The sequence below is a fragment of the Schistocerca serialis genome, chromosome 7, assembly GCF_023864345.2.
Source record: "Schistocerca serialis cubense isolate TAMUIC-IGC-003099 chromosome 7, iqSchSeri2.2, whole genome shotgun sequence".
NCBI lineage: Eukaryota > Metazoa > Arthropoda > Insecta > Orthoptera > Acrididae > Schistocerca > Schistocerca serialis.
Window position 1 is genome coordinate 297,694,023 of NC_064644.1, and position 21,160 is coordinate 297,715,182.

The 21,160-nt window shown below is 45.9% G+C and overlaps 1 protein-coding gene and 1 non-coding gene across 2 annotated transcripts in view; one reads left to right on the top strand and one right to left on the bottom strand.

Moving 5' to 3' along the window:
• Positions 1-21,160, top strand: part of LOC126413028 (uncharacterized) — a 408,898-nt gene that overhangs the window by 333,953 nt on the left and 53,785 nt on the right. The gene's annotated exons all lie outside the window — the stretch shown is intronic.
• Trnat-ugu (transfer RNA threonine (anticodon UGU)) lies at positions 7,230-7,303 on the bottom strand. Its single transcript has one exon. It is a non-coding gene; the product is annotated as a tRNA-Thr (tRNA).

Genomic DNA, 21,160 nt, shown 5'->3' on the forward strand with positions numbered 1-21,160 from the left:
CACCTCAGTGGCGATGCATTGCTGGAAGACGTTTACGGAAGCTTCTCATTACGTGCTCATTCATTCCTTGGGGAATGGCCTCAATCTCTTCCCGGATGTGGCTTTCAACTTGTAAGTATTCTGGAGTCGCCATCAAAAATTTTTTTCTGGAGATGTCACCATAGAAAAAAATCAGCGATTGAAAGTTTAGGTGATCTCGCCGGATATCACTAGAGTCACAGTGCGGTACAGAACAGTACAGTACAAAATAAAAAGCATGCAGCATACTTGGACCATGTTTTCATTCTCAAAACACTTTGACGCTGTGGAACTCGACAAAATTTTTTTTAATAAATTACTTAGTAAATGGCTGGATTGTCGGTGGTATTGGTAGCATTGTTAGGGAAAGAGAAATGAATGTTTGAGAGAGAAAATGGGAGCTGACGACTTTTCTTTCTTGTTTGTTGGTTTGTGCACACACAATGAGAACCGCACACCGTTCAGCATTAGTACATTTTGTATTTTATATCCTTGAAAAATATAAATTCGATTTTATAAGTAATAAAAATTAACTGCTGCTTAACTTCTGCGCTCTTTTGTAACCAAAGCAGTTACTTTTGATGCAAGTACATTTTTCATGCACAAGCATTAAAAAAATCTATATAATTCTTGTTATTTTATACTCATTGGAACTTTCTTCATGACGACCAAAGGCGAGGGTTCCCTGTTTTCACTGACAACTGCAGAAGTTGTTTATTAAACAAACTTGACGAAATATCGAAGCGGTGTTCGATATGTTTTAGTTTTGCGTTTTTTTTGTTTTTTTTTTTCTTTCTTTCCTTTGAGGAACTGCGTATTCTAGCGCTATATTATAAACCTGTAGTGTTCTTTTATCAATTTTTACTACAATTTCCCTCAGTTTCACGTTACAAGTCATCAATTTTCTACTAAAACCTGTATAAAAGATTGACAGTTTCAATTTTGCTATAAATACTGTTAATTTTTAAGTAACAGACAGGAAGATAACAATGTCGAAGAAAAATGTTCCATAGGTTATGCGAGACTTAATATGCCCTCACTCAGTTTGTAGATGGTCTACTGCTTCCAGTTTACACAGGAAAATAGTAAGACACTGATCGTATGCGTAAGCAAAGCGATCGGAATGAGGGAATTCCCAGTAGTTATGCAACGCACCTAATACACAGGTAACGCGGTTACGACCTTGACCCAGGAGAACTACCGTAGTCTACGCTTACTTATGGCAGTCTGTTAACTCTAAATACCACCGAATCGTGAGAGTAATCTATGTGAAAAGTGACACCTCGGTGTAGTCGTTAAATCACAGGCTTTATGGGCTATTACCCCATCTTGCTGGAACCATGTCGCGTTTAGACTGCAGTGCCCCTGCCGCTGTGGAATTAAGAAATTGTTAATCGTGGCCGCACACCGCTCAGAATTGGCTGGTTGTTGTTGTCTTCTAAAAAAGATCGTGAATGAGCTCTGTTTTCGTTGGCGAATAACTTAGGAAGTCTTGCTTATTGAAAAGCCCATTCAGATGAAAGTTTCTCTCATCAGTCATCACAAGATTGGTCAGAAAAGCGTCATCCTGGTTCTATCCAGTAATCTTAAAAAAAAAAATGGGTCAAATGGCTCTGAGCACTATGCGACTTAACTTCTGAGGTCATCATTCGCCTAGAACTTAGAACTAATTAAACCTAACTAAGCTAAGGACATCACACACATCCATGCCCGAGGCAGGATTCGAACCTGCAACCGTAGCGGTCGCTCGGTTCCAGACTGTAGCGCCTAAAACCGCACGGCCACTCTGGCCGGCCAGTAATCTTCTACAGAAATCGCGTCCACTCACTTTATCGTTCGGCCGTAACTGTTGAATCACTTGCAACTTACATGGATGAAAATTTAAATCCTGTTCCGACAATTCCCTGTACAGACCTCTGATGTCTGTGGCGATGGACGGATTACAGTGGGCTTCGTTGCAGAGTTACACGAATTCGTTGGATTTTTCTGGTGTTCCAATTGTCCTTTCAGGTCCCTTATGCTTCAGGTTGGTTACAGAACCGGTATCACGCTCTTGTTTTATCCACGTAGATATTGCCCTTCTGTCTGGAATATGGAAATGGCGGTCTCTTCTAAGGCACTTCGGACCGTCACAACGGTCTGTCCACGACAGGACTCCACTACCTGCACTAGCCAACGCTCTATACTGAGGTGACTGGCACACTAAACATATCAACAAAAGTGCTACATCACGACGATATTTCGTGCAGGTATGGTGCTATGGTAATTGTTCCCGTGCCGATCGGAAGGTTACGCATAATGTTGCTGGTAAACATTCACAACTTTACCATAAGCGTTCCCTGTGGGTTGAACGCCGCACTCGAATGGAGTACAGCATTTCAGTTGAAAGTAAAGTACCAGTAGGGACACATTAGAGACAACTGTGATAAAATAGAGTGAGCATCCATCATGCTATGAAGGACAATCGCGACCGGTTTTCGAGTCCACATATTACTTTACACACAGGTTTGTCAACAAGGAAAGTTTCTCGACGTGTGCACGGGAACCAAACTGATGTGGTACAGACGTAGAACTGGTATAATCTGACAGGCAGTACTCATACCATGAATAGCACAGGCCGTTCACCTTCAACAAATGCTTCGAATGACAAACACCTACCACTTTCAAATCAAAGCAACCGTGGGCTGAGTGCCCCAGAACTGAATTCAGTGTCCGAAGAGGCTACAGGACGTAATGTGTCGCAACAGACTGTTAGGAGACAATTGCATGATGCGAGTTTCCATTCCCAATGACCACTGCGAACACCACAACACCATGGACTCCGTTACAGAAAGACAAGAAATCGTACAGAATGGATGCCCCAGCACCGACTTACAGTGTTGTTGGCGGACGAAACTTGGATGTTTGTATCCAGATAATCACATACAACGTATTTGGAGACTACAAGGTAATATCGAACGCCTCCGACGTACCCCAAATGAGCAGCAATGTGATGTCCTAGGGTGGCATTATACGAGGCCACCGTATGGCTGTCGTGGTTCTTGAAGACAATCTCACTGCTCTGGGGTGCAGGGGCGAGATCCTGCAACCAGTAGTAATGGGAAAGTATCGCCATCATTTTGGTGGCAAGTTCATCTTAATGGATGACATTTCATGTTCTCACCATGCTGTTCTGGTGAACACGGTCCTTCAGCATGCTGTGATCGCCAGAATGGAGTGGGCTGTCTGTTCGCTGGACTTGGACCAAATTTTGTTTGTGGCCGACTGAAACAAACTGTTCTTGGACGTGGGAAACAACTACATACTCTAGGCTACCTACACTGGGTCGTCTTTGAAGAGTGGGACAGCCTGGACCACTGCTTGCTTCATTACCTCGTTGATAATATGACACGGCGGATTAAAGCCTTGATCCAAGCAAGACGATGTTCCACTAGGTATTGAAGTTGCTCAGAAATGCTGTGAGAAACATCTGATGGCAGACAGATTATTTTGTCGTAATGCAAATGTTTGTTTTATTTTTTTAGTTATTTGGGCACATTGTAAATAATATAGGGGGTGTCCTGTCGATAGGGTTTTTGCAATCCACAATACCTTTAAAAATCATGTGTGAGAGTTTCATATTCTCTCGCTTGCTAGTTGCAAAGTATCAGTCCCACAGAAAAAAATGAACGGCACTTTTTTTGTAGGAAATTTGGTGTAGATACATTTTGTACTGGGATATGTTTTCGCCGGAGGCCACACTTCTCGAGTTACCAGTAAAATATTTAACTACATTAAATTTCTAACAAAATGTTCATATTCATTTTCTTTATGTAGGGCTAATAGTCTGCACGTAGCGAGCGAGAGAAATGAAAATTTTGCGTGTGATATTTGAAGGCGTTGCAAGTTGCTTAAAACGCATGGGTAGGGACAGGTGTATTGCCCTGTGTTCGCTTGCCGCAGAGCCAGTTTTATTTTGTGTGCCATGAATGTCGAAATATAGAGGTGATGCTAAACTTTTGGTTTATATATTTATATATTTAGATAGAGAGAGAGACGATTAGATGTGGCAGATGGCTGGAGCACGTCTACATGTTTCTAGGGTGGCCAACTGAAAATGCACCATTTCCCCGTGGGCCAGCATGTAGACGCAGGCACAGGTAACCTTCAAATGCGATTGCACTTTACGTTTGATCGTACTGTTGAGGCACGCAGGCCACCCCGTCACAGCAAGGATGATTGTTTCATGGGGACTGGAGTCAGAGTGTGATTCTAGTTGTGACGCGCTTTTTACGCACGTCGAATTTCGCAGATGATTTATTCAGTCACTTGATGACATTACATGAGGTCAACATATGTGTGGTATCGTAAAGTACCGGGTGATCAAAAAGTCAGTATAAATTTGAAAACTTAATAAACCACGGAATAATGTAGATAGAGAGGTAAAAATTGACACACATGTTTGGAATGATATGGGGTTTTATTAGAACAAAAAAAAGTTCACAAAATGTCCGACAGATGGCGCTGGACAGCAAAACGTTAGTGACTGCGCATGACAATCGTGTGTAAAAGAAGCTGTAATGAGAGAGAGAATCAGATGCGCCAGCAGTCGCAGCATGTTGACGTTACCTGAAAATGCGCTTTTAGTGAAGCTGTATCATCAGAATGGGGAATGTGCTAGTTCAGCGTTACGGTGCTATCGCCATAGGAAGAGGATTCTAAAGGGTAAAGGTCCGTTGACAAATGCAGCTGTGGCGAGAATGATTTCGAAGGTCGAAGCCACGGGCTGTTTAGACGGTAGACCCCGTAGTGGCCGACCGAGCACAAGGCGTAATGCTGCTGAGACAGTTTAGGAAGAAATGGAGACTGTAGCGGGTTCGTCTATGCACGGGGACGTCAGCGCTCGTGCAGTCGCACGTCGTACCGACATTCCATGCACTACTGTTTGTTTGGCACTGAGGCATACCCTCCGATGCTATCCGTACAAAATCCTTCGGCATCATGAACTGTTACCTAGCGATTTAGTGAAGCGGAGGGCATTTGCGGTGTGGGTGTTTCAAAAGATGGCGGAAGATGACGATTGGTTGAATAACGTGTTGTGGACCGACGAAGCTCATTTCACGCTCCGAGGGTCTGTCAACGCCCACAACTGCAGAATTTGGGCCACCGAAAATCCTAGAACTGTCGTGGAAACTCCATTGCACGACGAGAGTCACAGTATGGGTTGGATTTACCACATCTACCGTTATCGGGCCTTTTTTCTTCGAGGAAATTCGTGACTCTGGTTTTCTAGCTGCTACCGTGACGGGTGAGGGGTACGCCGATATTTTACAGAATCGCATCATCCCCAGCCTGGTTGATAAACACCTGCTGGAACGTACGATGTTTATGCAGGTTGGCGCTCCACCCCATATTGCTAGACGCGTGAAAGTTTGGTGATGATCGTGTACTAAGCCGCCACTTTCGTCATGCTTGGCCTCCCAGGTCCCCAGACCTCAGTCCGTGCGATTATTGGCTTTGGGGTTACCTGAAGTCGCAAGTGTATCGTGATCGACCGACATCTCTAGGGATGCTGAAAGACAACATCCGACGCCAGTGCCTCACAATAACTCCGGGTATGGTTTACAGTGCTGTTCACAACATTATTCCTCGACTACAGCTATCGTTGAGGAAAGATGGTGGACATATTGAGCATTTCCTGTAAAGATCATCATCTTTGCTTTGTCTTACTTTGTTATGCTAATTATTGCTATTCTGGAATGAGATTTTCACTCTGCAGCGGAGTGTGCGCCGATATGAAATTTCCTGGCAGATTAACTTGGGACCTTTGCCTTTCGCGGACAAGTACTCTACCAACTGAGCTACCCAAGCACGACTCACGCACCGTCCTCACAGCTTTACTTCCACCATATCCTTTCTTTCAGGAGTGCTAGTTCTGCAAGGTTCGCAGGAGAGCTTCTGTAAAGTTTGGAAGGTAGGAGGCGAGTTACTGGCGGAAGTAAAGCTATGAGGACGAGACGTGAGTCGTGTTTGGGTAGCTCAGTTGGCAGAGCACTTGCCCGCGAAAGGCAAAGGTCCCAAGTTGGAGTCTCCGTCCGGCACACAGTTTTAATCTGCCAGGAAGTTTCATTGCTATTCTGATCTGATGAAGCGCCATCTGTCGGACATTTTTTGAACTTTTGTATTTTTCTGATTCTAATAAAACCTCCATGTCATTCCAAGCATGTGTGTCATTTTGTACCTCTCTATCTACATTATTCCGTGGTTTATTAAGTTTTCAAATTTATACTGACTTTTTGATCACCCAGTACATTATTTGTGGAGATGCTTTCGGAATGCGGTGCTCTGCCGGCTCGTGCAGAGCGTTCGCTTTCACTGCCGGTGTAGCAGCGATAGAAAGAAAGCGGGCGGCTCCCTCCCCCGCGAGCTTGGCCCGATGAGGCCGCGGACGCAGCCTTTGTTCCGCCAAGGAGGCGGGGACACTGCGCCGTGAATAGGCCGGCCGGCCGGCCGGCGACGCCGACCGCAGACCGCGCCGGACCTCTCCTCCCAGACGCGCCGCAGTCTGCGAGCCCAGACCCTCCCTCCAGCGCGGGCTTTGTCTGGCGCACACAACAACGGCCAACAGCCAACCCCGCCCTCTCATTCCGTCTACTATTCTCGTCATATTTCGCGGCTCTTATACCGTCACAAAGGGAGCTGTGTACGGCTAGGCAAACTCCGTTTACCTTTCCCAGTGCAAAAAAATGGCTCAAATGGCTCTGAGCACTATGGGACTCAACTGCTGAGGTCATTAGTCCCCTAGAACTTAGAACTAGTTAAACCTAACTAACCTAAGGACATCACAAACATCCATGCCCGAGGCAGGATTCGAACCTGCGACCGTAGCGGTCTTGCGGTTCCAGACTGCAGCGCCTTTAACCGCACGGCCACTTCGGCCGGCTTTCCCAGTGCACCTTCTGGCTGTCCACCACCGAGTGAATCAATTACATCTAGTGAAATCAGCATTTTGCTTTGTTACCACAACAGCCGGAGACGTGATAATGAGCAAGTCTACGATCAGTAGTGCGGAGATACCCAGATCACGGTATATGAGTTAGAGGCGACTTTTATCTTTTGTTGCCTGTTGGTGCTTCTAAGTACCGCCTCTTTCGATCCTAAGTAGAATTATATTAATACCTTCAGCTGCTAACGGGCTTCGATACATATCAACGGGGACAGGTGAAAATGTGTGCCCCGACCGGGACTCGAACCCGGGACCTCCTGCTTACATGGCAGACGCTCTATCCATCTGAGCCACCGAGGACACAGAGGATAGTGCGACTGGATTGACTATCTCGCGCACGCCTCCCGTGAGACCCACATTCTCACTTTGTATGTCCACACACTACATTCCTAGTGTCCCACCCCAAACACTCATTACACGTGGAAGACATTCTTACCAAGTCCCGTAAGATTTCGGGGAATATGTGTTCATCCGCACAGAAGGAGGTCATTGTCGATATTGCCAGAACTATGCACTTATTTGGATATGGTGTCTGTTCCTTCGGACAAGTCCAAAAGAACACACACCATATCCAATAAGTGCATAATTCCGACACGTGTCAGTAGACGTTCCTGCTGCTTAAACGAAGCATGGCACGATCTCCTCACAAACGAACAACGTTTAAATGCGTTTTCTGAATGGGCTTCCGCTGTGTTCTCTTTACATATAAACAGAATGTGGATAGCCTTACACCTGCCTACGTCGTGCGGTTCCGCAGAAATGCTAATACGAGGGCGTGCTGAAGAGTAATACCTCTTAAGCTTTTATGTGAAAACCCTAAAGACATACCAAATAAGACATAACAGAAGAGGACGGTCATGGCTGGTATTGCGGATGCGCACATATTCCCCGAACTCGTACGGGACTTAATAAGAATGTCTTCCACGAGTAATGAGTTTGTTGGGGTCGGACACCACGAATGTAGTGTGTGGACATACAAGGTGAGAATCTTCGTCTCGCGGGAGGCGTGCGCGCGATAGTCCCTTAAGTCGCGTTATCCTCTGTGCCTTCGGTGGCTCAGATGGATAGAGCGTCTGCCATGTAAGCCGGCCGGAGTGGCCGTGCGGTTCTAGGCGCTAAAGTCGGGAACCGAGCGACCGCTACGGTCGCGGGTTCGAATCCTGCCTCGGGCATGGATGTGTGTGATGTCCTTAGGTTAGTTAGGTTTAATTAGTTCTAAGTTCTACGCGACTGATGACCTCAGAAGTTAAGTCGCATAGTTCTCAGAGCCATGTGTCTGCCATGTAATCAGGAGCTCCCGAGTTCGAGTCCGGGTCGGGGCACACATTTTCACATATCCCCGTTGATACGTATCAACGCTCGTTAGCAGCTGAAGGTGTTAATATAATTTTTTCTAATTTCGTTCTAGACAGCTGCAGGTCATCAGTGGTGTCTGTTCTTTATCCATATAAGTATATCTTTCGATCCTTGTTTTTTTTAACAACACATTTCCCACAACTTGGGCTGATGGTGCGTCTAAACCTTTCAGACTCCATATCTTAAAAATTAATTTTTAAAAATTTTGTTGTTGTCATTAGATTTTTAGACATACGTTGAGAAAGAACATTGTGAAAAGCGCTACATACATTAATCGATTGCATACAAGGTGGTTTCAAATGGAGCCACTGTATATGGAATGCCATTCTTTTGGTTGTAAGGTGAAATGCAGTTGGGCATAGGGCTACTTGATAGAGAGCACACTTCCATCTGCTTCCGTGATGTTCTTTCTTTGTACTACAGTGTACAGAGTGCCTTGAAGTGGCATGTATTGATGGATGCTTTGCTCCTGTTACATGTTTTTCAACTGGAACAACAGTTTTACATTTCTTGCTAATTCTTCTTTGCTCTCACTCTCTGAAATAATGGAAGACAAAAATGATTTTTTCATTCGAAAATACAGATCACTGTCTTCAGCTAACACTTCATCTCCACTTTCACTCATCAAGTTACCTTCCGTTAGTTACGTGGGTGCACTAAACAACTGTGATATGTCTTTCAAGTAATAGAGCACAGCAGTCAGTCCTCCTTTTCTTTCAGGTTTTATTAGTCAATCTGCTGAAAGTACAAGAAGTGCATAGTCGGCGATAGTCTACAAAGTTACAACTCGTGGCATAATATTTACGGATTATATATTAGATTACATACCACTATTTCGCAGTATCAATACATGTCCCAGTACGTCAGTCCCCTGTTGTTCGGGCTTCTGTCAGAGTACGTTCAAAATTACTATATAATGAAGGTAGGCTTAGCTGAGAACACGTCAGTTGGCTGTATGGCACCCTGTATATGAACTAGAAAACTATATAGAAAAATCAAAGAAAAGCTGCTGTGGTCTCTAGTAAAAAGCTTCAAATTTGCATGGGAATAAAAAAAACTCAAATACATGTAAAATTATCTACGTTGCTGTCTGACTTATTGCCACATTTAACGGTAAACGTAGAAGATGTAAAAAAACCTCCAGATTCACTCCTTGTGAGCCAACTGTTTTGTTGTTCTTCAAAACACATATGTAACGCCAGATTGGTAAAACCTTTCTTAAAAAATATTTACAAAACACATAGAATTGAACTGATTTAAATATTTTTATCTTTTGTAATATTTTTCTCTTTGTTTAATCATCGTGACAGGAATGTGGTTCCTCTTATTTACTGAATAGTTCATAGATGGCGCCAAATGTCAGCAAGATGGGTATTTGATGTGACTTGCCATTTCGTTATTTAGGAAAAATACTGTACTGAGAACTGTTTGTTGACTAGCCATTGGAGGGTCAGACGTACTCAGAAGCACCACCTTCGTAAAATGGGAAAAAATTAATTTAAAATTCCGAAAGATCATTATTTTTTTAGTATTCAGTACTATTATCAATGGACAAAAGTGCCACATGTTCGCTACTCTCCGATTCCCGCAGGAGGTCGGACATACTGGTGCATTCGCACTGAAGGAGGTCGATTCATTGCCCATCTAGGCGAATCAGTCGTGTGAATGCGTGAATGGTGGTCATGTGCGAAAGAACAAGGCACCACGAATTCATATAACTCCTGTACTTCTATCGAGAACAGTCAGTATTCAGCAGCGTAGACAGTCTTCCTGTTGAACTTCGTAGCAAATTTGTTACTGGTTGTGCTTGTCGAGTCTTAACCTTATGTGATACTGTTGTCAGTCTCTGCGACTGGGCATCCCTTACGTATCATTTCGGGGTGGTGTCGGCACCGGAACAAGAATAGTGTAAACAATGTAAGCAGTGGAATTACTCCATGCGGAAAATGGTAGACGTGCTATTCATCTGTGCCAGGAACAACATACTGCGGAAGCTAACAGGTTCCTCGTGGGGAGCTCAACCACACGTTTTGCTCACCACGGGTCTGGCGCTGAGTATCTCAGTAGCGGAATACGCGGCGCCAGTTTGGAGGAACTCTGCTCACAGTAAGCAAGTTGACGTCGCCGTAAACGAAATTGTACGTATTGCCACAGGATGCCTCAAACCAACTCCCAAAGACAAAATTTATTCCATCATAGGCATAGCACCACCCACTATCCGCAGACAAGTAGCCGCCGAGATGGAAAGATTAAAACAAAAGAATGATCCTCGATACCCGATGCATATGCACCGAAAACAACGTGTCCGGCTGAAACCCCGCAGGAGTTTCATTGAAACTACTGAAGAGCTCGCCACCAAGCCCGTCGCAATGCGGCTATCTCTTTGGGAAGAAATGGTGCCACACCCCACAATGGAACTACTTGAGGAGGGATCTGCAGGATTTCAACTACCTTTTACAACTTGGAGGTCATTAAACCGGCTGCGCACTGGAGTAACTGGATGCAAATCAAACCTATTTAAATGGGGCTACAGTGATAGCCATAGGTGTGAATGTGGAGCGATACAGGACTTGAACCACCTATTGATTTGCTCAGATATGTCTATAACATGCACTGAAGACGATATTTTGAAAGTCAATGACAAAGCAACCTATAATTGGTGCATCCGGATACGGAAGAAGAAAAATATATGGTTTAACTAACTGTTTAATTTACAGTTACGTGTCATGTACGCCTAACAGCTACCTGAACGCCGCATTTATTGCGTGCAAAAGAAGAAGAAAAAGAGAGAAAGCTTCTAGCTTCTGAAGGCCAGCCCACGCGCCTGACGTGACTAGGTAACGCTTAATTCCCAGCCACGGGTTGACAGGTAGGGTTCGCACGTTCCCCCTGGTAAAGGGGGTCCGTGCGTACCCTAAGAACTCCTGGCAGAGGGATTGGTCCCTCTTCCAGGTGTTCGAAGGTGTGACCTGATGTGTGTAAGGCAGGTGCGCCCCCTTCTGAGGGGGCCCCAGTTGGAAGGAGCGCGCCATCGGAGACGCCGGCAATCATGGGAGATTTTCTCGCAATGAGCCAAACATCCTCTCAGCCTATGTCTAAACTTAACTCCGCCCGAACAGGCCATGAAGGCCCAACGATACCGACCGGCCGCCATGTCATCCTCAGAACACAGGGGGCACTGGATGCAGATATGGAGAGGCATGTGGTCAGCACACCACTCTCACGGCCTTATGTCGGTTTACGAGAGCAGAGCCGCTACTTCTCAGTCAAGTAGCTCCTCAGTTTGCCTCACAAGGGCTGAGTGCACCCCGCTGGCCAACAGCACTCGGCAGACGAAATGGTCACCCATCCTATTGATAGCCCAGCCTGACATCGCTTAACTTCGATTTGCCAGTCTACGTCTACTAAACGTAAACGGAATGAAGCTGCACCATGATTCTTCGTGATTTCACGTACTGAAGATGGTCAGTCCTACGGTAAATGGTTCAAATGGCTCTAAGCACTATGGGACTAAACATCTGAGGTCATCAGTCCCCTAGACTTAGAACTACTTAAACCTAACTAACCATGCCCGAGGCAGGACTCGAACCTGCAACCGTAGCAGCCGCGTGGTTCCGGACTAAAGCGCCTAGGACCGCTCGGTCACAGCGGCCAGCTACGGCAAATGTGTTGTTTATTCAGTTGCAGGCCCTGTGAAATCCTGCTCTCGTTTACGAAATGACTCTTTGCTTTTGGAGAGTATTTCTGATTCTGTAGCACAACTGCTTACTGCTTCGCTCCTCCACAGCTATCCTGTTTGTGTCGAGGCCCATCGAGCGCTGAATTCTTTCCATGGTGTTATTTGCACTAGGCTGCTCGATGGTCTGGCTGAGGCAGTAATCTAAACTTATCTCTTCGATCAGGGTGTCACTGCAGTCCATTGGGTGATGAAAAAAGTAGATGTTTCCTTAGCGCCCACATACACTCTTTTTCTCACTTGTGATAGGAAGGTTCTACCGTCAAAGATCAGAACAGGCTATGAAGTTATCACAGTCCGACCGTACATTCCGAATCCGACGTGCTGCTACCAGTGTCATCGTTAAAACTTCACTCGAGAGTCCTGCCGACACCCGGACAAATGTGTAACCTGTGGTAGGGATGCTCACGAGGGCGATTTGCCCGCCTCCTTCTCCCCTCTGTATCAACTGCCGTCTCCTCTCGCGATTGTACCGTGTACCTCAATGTCTGGTTGTCCAAGAGATCCCGATGAAAGAGAAACTGCCTTACCTGGTCACTCGAAAGTTGTTGGCTAGCCGGAAACACTGCGTTCTACCATCTGGCATCTACAGTACTCTTCTGGCTACACCTCGCTCCACGAAGGCCATGGCCACCCATACATGTGACCTCAAATTTAGCACCGCGGTTGGGAAATCGCCCCGTGTCGTGGTAGCGTCCCCTTCTCCTCCAGCTGTGCAACAAGCCACAAAACATTAGCCTCCTGGGGCGAAATCACGTGCTACACAACCGGCAGACCGGAGAGGACAGAAGGAGTGATCCTGCAAACACTTCCTACCTCCCTCCACCGAGCGAGGTGGCGCAGTGGTTAGACACTGGACTCGCATTCGGGAGGACGACGGTTCAATCCCGCGTCCGGCCATCCTGATTTAGGTTTTCCGTGATTTCCCTAAATCGCTCCAGGCAAATGCCGGGATGGTTCCTTTCAAAGGGCACGGCCGACTTCCTTCCCTAATCCGATGAGACCGATGACCTCGCTGTCTGGTCTCCTTCCCCAAAACAACCAACCAACCTACCTCCCTCCATCTGAGTCTTCCTCTGCCAACCGGAAAGGCTCCAAGAAGTAAAACAAAGGGAAATGGCCTTATCCTTCGCCGACTCGGAGATCCTCTTCGACGGTGTCACCACGTGATACACTCGTCCGGCCGACCTTCGTGTCGTCGGAGCACACCACAAAGCATTTTTCTGCCCCGGTCTCTGCAGACCGACAGAATGAGAATTCCGACGCCTTTGTAGCCCTCATGGAGCAGGTTCGCCGGCCGAAGTGGCCGTGCGGTTAAAGGCGCTGCAGTCTGGAACCGCAAGACCGCTACGGTCGCAGGTTCGAATCCTGCCTCGGGCATGGATGTTTGTGATGTCCTTAGGTTAGTTAGGTTTAACTAGTTCTAAGTTCTAGGGGACTAATGACCTCAGCAGTTGAGTCCCATAGTGCTCAGAGTCATTTTTGAACCATGGAGCAGGTTCCTTCTGCTTCTGCGCCCTGTTACAGCAAGTCTTCAAAGGCTGGCACTCAGTTGAGCTGACACCCCTTCATTTTTACTTTGTCATGACTCTACTGCAATGGAATGTTAGAGCCCTCGTCCCAACAAAGAGGACTTACAACTGCTCTTAGAATCTCAGCGTCCACTTGTTCTCCGCCTACAGGAAAAAAAAGCGTACTCATGACAGGACAGCTCAAGCTCTCGCATTTCTTGCCAGTCCACTTCGACCTTCCACCCGAGGACGTCATTTCTCCTCATGGGGGAGTCGTACTGCTCCTATAGGATGATGTTCATAGTCAACCCATCTCCCACACTACCTGGCTCCAAACTGTTGGTTTCTTTCCTCACTTGACCTTTTACCTCTGTACTGTTTACATCCGTCCATCATTCAGTGTCACCAGGACAGACTTCCTCCAGCTTATTGGGCAACTCCCTCACTCCTTTCTCATGCTCGGTGACATCAATGTACACCATCCCCTTTGGGTCTTGCCCAGAGTCTGTTAGAGAGGTGCCCTCTTGGCTGACCTTCTCAGTCACCTTAACGTCATCTGCCTTAACATGGGAGCACCCTTTCAGACTCTACTCACATCTATTCCCATTTGGACCTCTCCTCCTGCACTTCTCAGCTTGCCCGTCATCTCGAGTGGTCCGTTCTCTCTAACACGTACTCGAGCGACCATTTCACGTGTACCATCCGATTGCTGACACCTACCCCACCTACGTGCGTACCCAAGTGGCAGGTTTCTAAGGCTGACTGGAGGCTTTACTTCTCCCTGGCAACCTTCCACAAACAACATTTCCCCATTTGTGATGACCGGATGGAAAACCTTACAAACGGTATCGTTACCGCTGCAGAATGTTCCATTCCTCGCACTACTTCTTTACCGCGCCATGTCCTGGTCCCTTGGAGGACTGATGCGTGCCGTGAGGCCATTCGCGTGCGGAGACTGCTTTCCGCATATTTAACCGTCATTCTGCGATGTAAAACTGCATTCATTATAAACGGTTGCGTGCACAATGTCGTTGCGTTCTTTGGGATAGCAAAAAAAGCTAGCTGGATTTCATTTACAAGTTCTTTTCAGTTCCATCCCTCTTCCGTCGTGTGGGCCAACCTCCAACGGCTCTCTGGGACCAAGGTCCATTCCCCAATTTCTGGCCTGACGGTAGCAAACGATGTCGTAGTGGACGCTATTGCTATCTCCAACGCCTTGGGCCGCCATTTTGCGGAGATTTTGGGCTCCTCTCACTGTAACTCTGCCTTCCTCCTTCGGAAATGAGAGGAGGCGGTTCGGGCGATACCCTTCTCTTCTCAGAATAGTGAGTGCTACAATGCCGCCGTTACTATGATGTAACTAGATCACTTCATCCCGATCCTTCGTCCCAGGGTCAGACGATGTTCACGTTCAGATGTTGCAGCACCTTTCTCTTCAGGCAAACACTTTCTCCTTCGTACGTACAACCGCATCTGGACAGAGGGCACGTTTTCCAAACGCTGGCGTGAAGCCGCTGCCATACTCATACCTAAGCCCGGTAACAACAGACACCTTCCTTCTAGCTATCATCCCATTTTTCTCACTAGCTGTGTTTGCAAGGTGATTCATGCCCGGCTGGTGTTGTGGTTAGTCTCGCAATTTACTAATCACTACACAGTGTGGATTTCTAGCGCGCCGTTCTGCAATTGACCATCTCGTCACTTAGTCCACCCATTTCATAAATGGTTTTCTGCGGAAATCTCGGAATGTGCAGTGTTTTTCGATTTGAAGAGACTCTACGACACCTGCTGAAAGACTGTTATCCTCCGTACGCTCTACATGTGGGGCTTCCGTGGCCGCGTGCCGCGTTTGCTTCAGGAATTTCTCAAGTTACGTGTGGGTCACCTTTATCCGAGAAAACGGTGTGCCTCAGGATTCTATCCTGAGAGTCGTTCTCTTAGCTATCGCCATTGACCCTAAACGCCTAAACGGTCTGTCTCCCGCCGGGCATCTCCGGCTCCTTTTTCGTTGACGATTTTGCCATATATTGCAGTTCTCCACAGACCTGCCTCATTGAGCGGCGTGTTCAGCGATATCTCGATCGTCTTTACTCATGGAGCATCGACAGTGGCTTTAGTTTTTCCACAGACAAAACCGTTTGTATGAATTTCTGGCAGCGCAATTTATTTCTTCCACTGTCTTTACATCTTGGGTCTGTTTCTCTTCCGTTCGTCGGAACTACGAAATTCCTGGGGCTCATGCTCGATAGGAAACTTCCTTGATCCTCCTACGTGTGTTACCTGATGGCCCGCTGTATGCGGTGACTCAGTATCCTACATGTCCTCAGTGGTGCTTCCTGGGAGCAGATCGAACGACCCTTCTCCGTTTGTACCGGTCCCTTGTCCGTTCGAAACTAAACTATGGGTGTTTCGTTTATGCGTCTGCACGTCCATTCCTATTATGTCGTCTTAACAATATCAATCATCATGGCATCCGTTTGGCCACTGGCACCTTTGATACTAGCCCATTTGGGAGTCTATGCAGAAGCTGCCGAACTACCGCTGTCCTACCGCCGTGACTTTCTCCTCAGCAGGTATGCATGCAGTTTGTCTGCCATGCGTGGCCACCCATCCTGTACCTCCTTCTTCGATGACTCCTTTGACCACCAAAATGTGACGCTCCTTCCGCTTCTCTATTGCCTCCTGGAGTTCGCTTTCGGCTCTATTTCTGGCAGCTTAACTTCACGCTACTTGGCACTTTCCCAGTGGATGTGAAGCCTTCACCATCCAGGCTTCGTGCGACGGCGCGTCTTCACCTTGGCCTTCATTCTCTTCCTAAGGAAACTATTTAAGCCTCGCTCTATCGCCTTCAGTTTCTCGACTTTCACATGGAACTTCGCAATAGTACCTTTGTGTAAACTGACGGCTCTCGGACTGACTGTGGTGTCGAGTGTGCCTTCGGCATTGGCACCGACATTTTTCGGTATCGGCTTCCGGAACACTGCTCAGTATTTACACCAGAGCTCTTCGCCCTGTATTACGCCACGAAGTACATCCGGCGACACAGTCTTTTCAATTGAGTCATATGCTCCGACTCTCTCAGTGGCGTTCAAAGCCTATGTGTGCTGTACACTGCACATTCCTTATGCAACGGGTTCAGGAAAGCTGTCACTTGCCAACTCTTGATGGAGCTACTGTGATGTTTGTGTGGGTTCCTGGTTCAAAAAAAAAGGCTCTGAGCACTATGGGACTTAATATCGGAGGTCATCAGTCCCCTAGAACTTAGAACTACTTAAACCTAACTAACCTAAGGACATCACACACATCCATGCGTGGGTTCCTGGTCACGTCGGTCCGACAGGATACCAGACCGATGACGCTGCTACCAAGGCTGCAGTCCTCGTACCCCAGCCCGCTAGTCCTTACATTCCATCCGATGATCTCTGTGCTGCCGTCTGTCAGCTGGTGGTGTCAATTTTACATCACCACCGGTTCTCCCTTCTTGGGAACAAGCTCCGGGTTATGAAGCCTCTCCCATCGGGTTGGACGACCTCCTGTCGGCCCTCTCGCTGTGAGGAGATCCTTTTAGCTAAGCTGCGTACTATTAAAATCAGTCTTGATCACAAATTTATTTATCCTGGTAACCGGTTTGCACCACGTCTGGGGTCATCTTCAGACCTACAAGTCAAATACAAAGTCTGATCAGAGGGCTACATACATTAAAGAAAATTATATAAAACTACAAAGTTATAAAACGATGAATTACCAAAATGCTGTATGAACAGGAGCCTCCTTCTGGTGGTAAATTCACGGCTAGATAGAGCGGTGCACGTCTTACTTACACTACTGGCCATTAAAATTGCTACACTACGAAGGCTACAGACGCGAAATGTAACCGACAGGAAGAAGATGCTGTGTTATGCAAATGATTAGCTTTTCAGAGCATTCACACAAGGTTGGCGCCGGTGGCGACACCTACAACGTGCTGACATGACGAAAGTTTCCAACCGATTTCTCATACACAAACAGCAGTTGACCGGCGTTGCCAGGTGAAACGTTGTTGTGATGCCTCGTGTAAGGAGGAGAAATGCGTACCATCACGTTTCCAACTTTGATGAAGGTCGGATTGTAGCCTATCGCGATTGCGGTTTATCGTAACGCGACATTGCTGCTCGCGTTGCTCGATATCCAATGACTGTTAGCAGAATATGGAATTGGTGGGTTCAGGAGGGTAATACGGAACGCCGTGCTGGATCCCAACGGCCTCGTATCACCAGCAGTCTAGATGCCAGGCATCTTATCCGCATGGTTGTAACGGATCGTGCAGCCACGTCTCGATCCCTGACTCAACAGATGGGGACGTTTGCAAGACACAACCATCTGCACGAACAGTTCAACGACGTTTCCAGCAGCATGGACTATCAGCTCGGAGACCACGGCTGCGGTTATCCTTAACGCTGCATCACAGACAGGAGCGCTTGCGATGGTGTACTCAACGACGAACCTGGGCGCACGAATGGCACAACGTCTTTTTTTCGGATGAATCCAGGTTCTGTTTACAGCATCATGATGGTCGCATCCGTGTTTGGCGACATCGCGGTGAATGCACATTGGAAGCGTGTATTCGCCATCGCCATACTGGCGTATCACTCGGCGTGATGGTATGGGGTGCCATTGGTTACACGTCTCGGTCACCTCTTGTTCGCATTGACGGCACTTTGAACAGTGGACGTTACATTTCAGATGTGTTACGACCCGTGGCTCTACCCTTCATTCGATCCCTGCGAAACCCTGCATTTCAGCAGGATAATGCACGACCGCATGTTGCAGGTCCTGTACGGGCCTTGCTGGATACAGAAAATGTTCGACTGCTGTCCTGGCCAGCACATTCTCCAGATTTCTCACAAATTGAAAACATGGTGGCCGAGCAACTGGCTCGTCACAATACGCCAGTCACTACTCTTGATGAACTGTGGTATCGTGTTGAAGCTGCATGGGCAGCTGTACCTGTACACGCCATCCAAGCTCTGTTTGACTCAATGCCCAGGCGTATCACGGCCGTTATTACGGCCAGAGGTGGTTGTTCTGGATTCTGATTTCTCAGGATCTGTGCACCCAAATTGCGTGAAAATGTAATCACATGTCAGTTCTAGTATAATATATTTGTCCAATGAATACCCGTTTATCATCTGCATTTCTTCTTGGTGTAGCAGTTCTAATGGCCAGTAGTGTATATACTGGAGGCTCGGCCCACTTTTGACAGAATGATGTCATCGCTAACCAATGAGTTAAAAGTCAAATAACAACGTAAAATTTCTTAATTAAAAGAACAATGACAAGAATGAAAAATAAAAATACATGGAACTTTGCTGGTTCAACAGCTATTGTCAGATAAAATACGTAAAAATATTAAACATATGAGATAAATAAAAATCGTTTCAACAGTACATGGGTTGCCCTCTCTGGGCCTGTTGGAAAACCATTTAGAAGCTACTGGTTGCCATAGTAAATTGTAGACGTCATTTCAAAGATGTGGCAGCAGACTACTCTCCAGCGAAGTTGTTGTAATATCGATAGGCAAACACTGTCTCGTCAGACGATGTACCATGAACAGCAGATCTACTAGGGCACTTTCCATTAAGGAGGCTGCAAAATTCGTTGACTGACGTGTTGTACCAAATGCTGCACAGGTACAATTTCAAGATGTAACAAGAGACATCCATTTGTATAGATTATTCGATGGATACTAATTTCTTCTTGCAGAATGTACTGTCGAAACGATTTTTATTTATCTCATATGTTTAATATTTTTTACATATTTTATCTGACAACAGCTGTTGAACCAGCTAAGTTCCATGTATTTTTATTTTTCATTCTTGTCGTTGTTCTTTCAATTACAAAATTTTACGCTGTTGTTTGAATTTTAACCTATTGGTTAGCGATGACATCATTCTGTCAAAAGCGGGCGGAGCCTCCAGTAATAAGTAAGACGTGCACTGCTCTATCTAGCAGTGATTTACCACCAGAAGGAGGTTCCTGCTCATATAGCATTTTGGTAATTCATTGTTTTATAACTTTGTAGTTTTATATAATTTTCTTTAATGTATGTAGCCCTCTGATCAGACTTTGTATTCGACTTGTAGGTCTGAAGATGACCCCAGACGTGGTGCAAACCGGTTACCAGAATAAATAAATTTGTGATCAAGACTGATTTTAATAGTAACTATTAGTAATAACATTGATCACTGTCTGCTCCCACAATGTATTCAAAAGTAATTAACGTGGTGTCGTTTTTAACTGCTCTCTTTGTCTTAGTGTTCTACATTTTTGACATGGGCGCATATGATCCTAGTTGTTTTTGCACCCTAAAACAAAACAAAACAGTCAGAAGCTTTTCCTGAATCCTCAAATACTATAGATTTGTGAAACGCAACTAGCTCCTTAAGCGCACGAAGTAACAAGTTTTATCGACGGGGAATCTCAAATTTATGCCATATTTCTAGATTTCCAGAAGACTTTTGACACCGTTCCTCACAAATGAGTCCTAATCAACTTGCGTTCCATGGAGTATCGCTTCAGTTGTGCGACTGGATTCGTGATTTTGTGAGGAAGATCACAGTACGTGGTAATCGAAGGAAAGTCATCGAGCAAAACAGAGGTGATATCAGGCGTTCCCCAAGGAAGTGTTACAGGAGCTCCGCCTTTCGTAATCTATATAAACGACTTAAGAGACAATCTGACCAACCATTTTATATGGTTTCCAGATGATGGTGTCATTGACTATTCAGTAAAGTCATCAGAAGATGAAAATCAATTCCAAAATTAACTATGGACGATATCTGTATTGTGCGAAAAGTGACAATTGACACTAAACAACGAAAAGTGCGAAGTCATCCACAGGAGTTCTAAAAAGCATTCGGTAAATTTCAATTACACGGCAAAAAATGCAAATATAAAGGTAATCTATTCATAGGGTGACCAAACGACCGGATTAATCCGGACATCTCCTCCTTTTTAGCTCTTTGTCCGGGCCGATTTGTACACTGTCCGGCTTTTTTGAAAAGTTGAGCATAATACAGTTAAATTTACAATTTCTTAAATACTTTAACTATTGCCACAGCCTTCGTGATAAACACGCACGAAGGCGGTGTTAGTAGGTGGCACAAGGATCGTCGATGTTATCGTTGATCGACCTATAAGCGAATGCAAATATCGATTATTTAAAATTTTCTTTTCGTATCTTCGCTTTGTATTGGCTTGGCTTCCTGTAGTGTGATTTGTAAATGTAATTTTTAACCGAGTGAGTTACTTAAAATACTTGGCTATTCCTAAACGAAAGTGTACATTTTCTGATGTCCTTTCCTGCAAATATCCGGCTTTCAAGAAAGGGAGAAATGAATTTGAAGCGGAATGTATGATATGTGGAGCTGGAACGTACGTCTCAGTGGCCCATAAAGGTAAGAAATAACTCCACAGATTAACTACCATGGTTTTATTTCATTGTTTCATAGTCACTCAGTTTATTTGTATTCGGAAGGTTAAAGTGCAGTTTACATGTCGTCAGCTGCTGCTTGA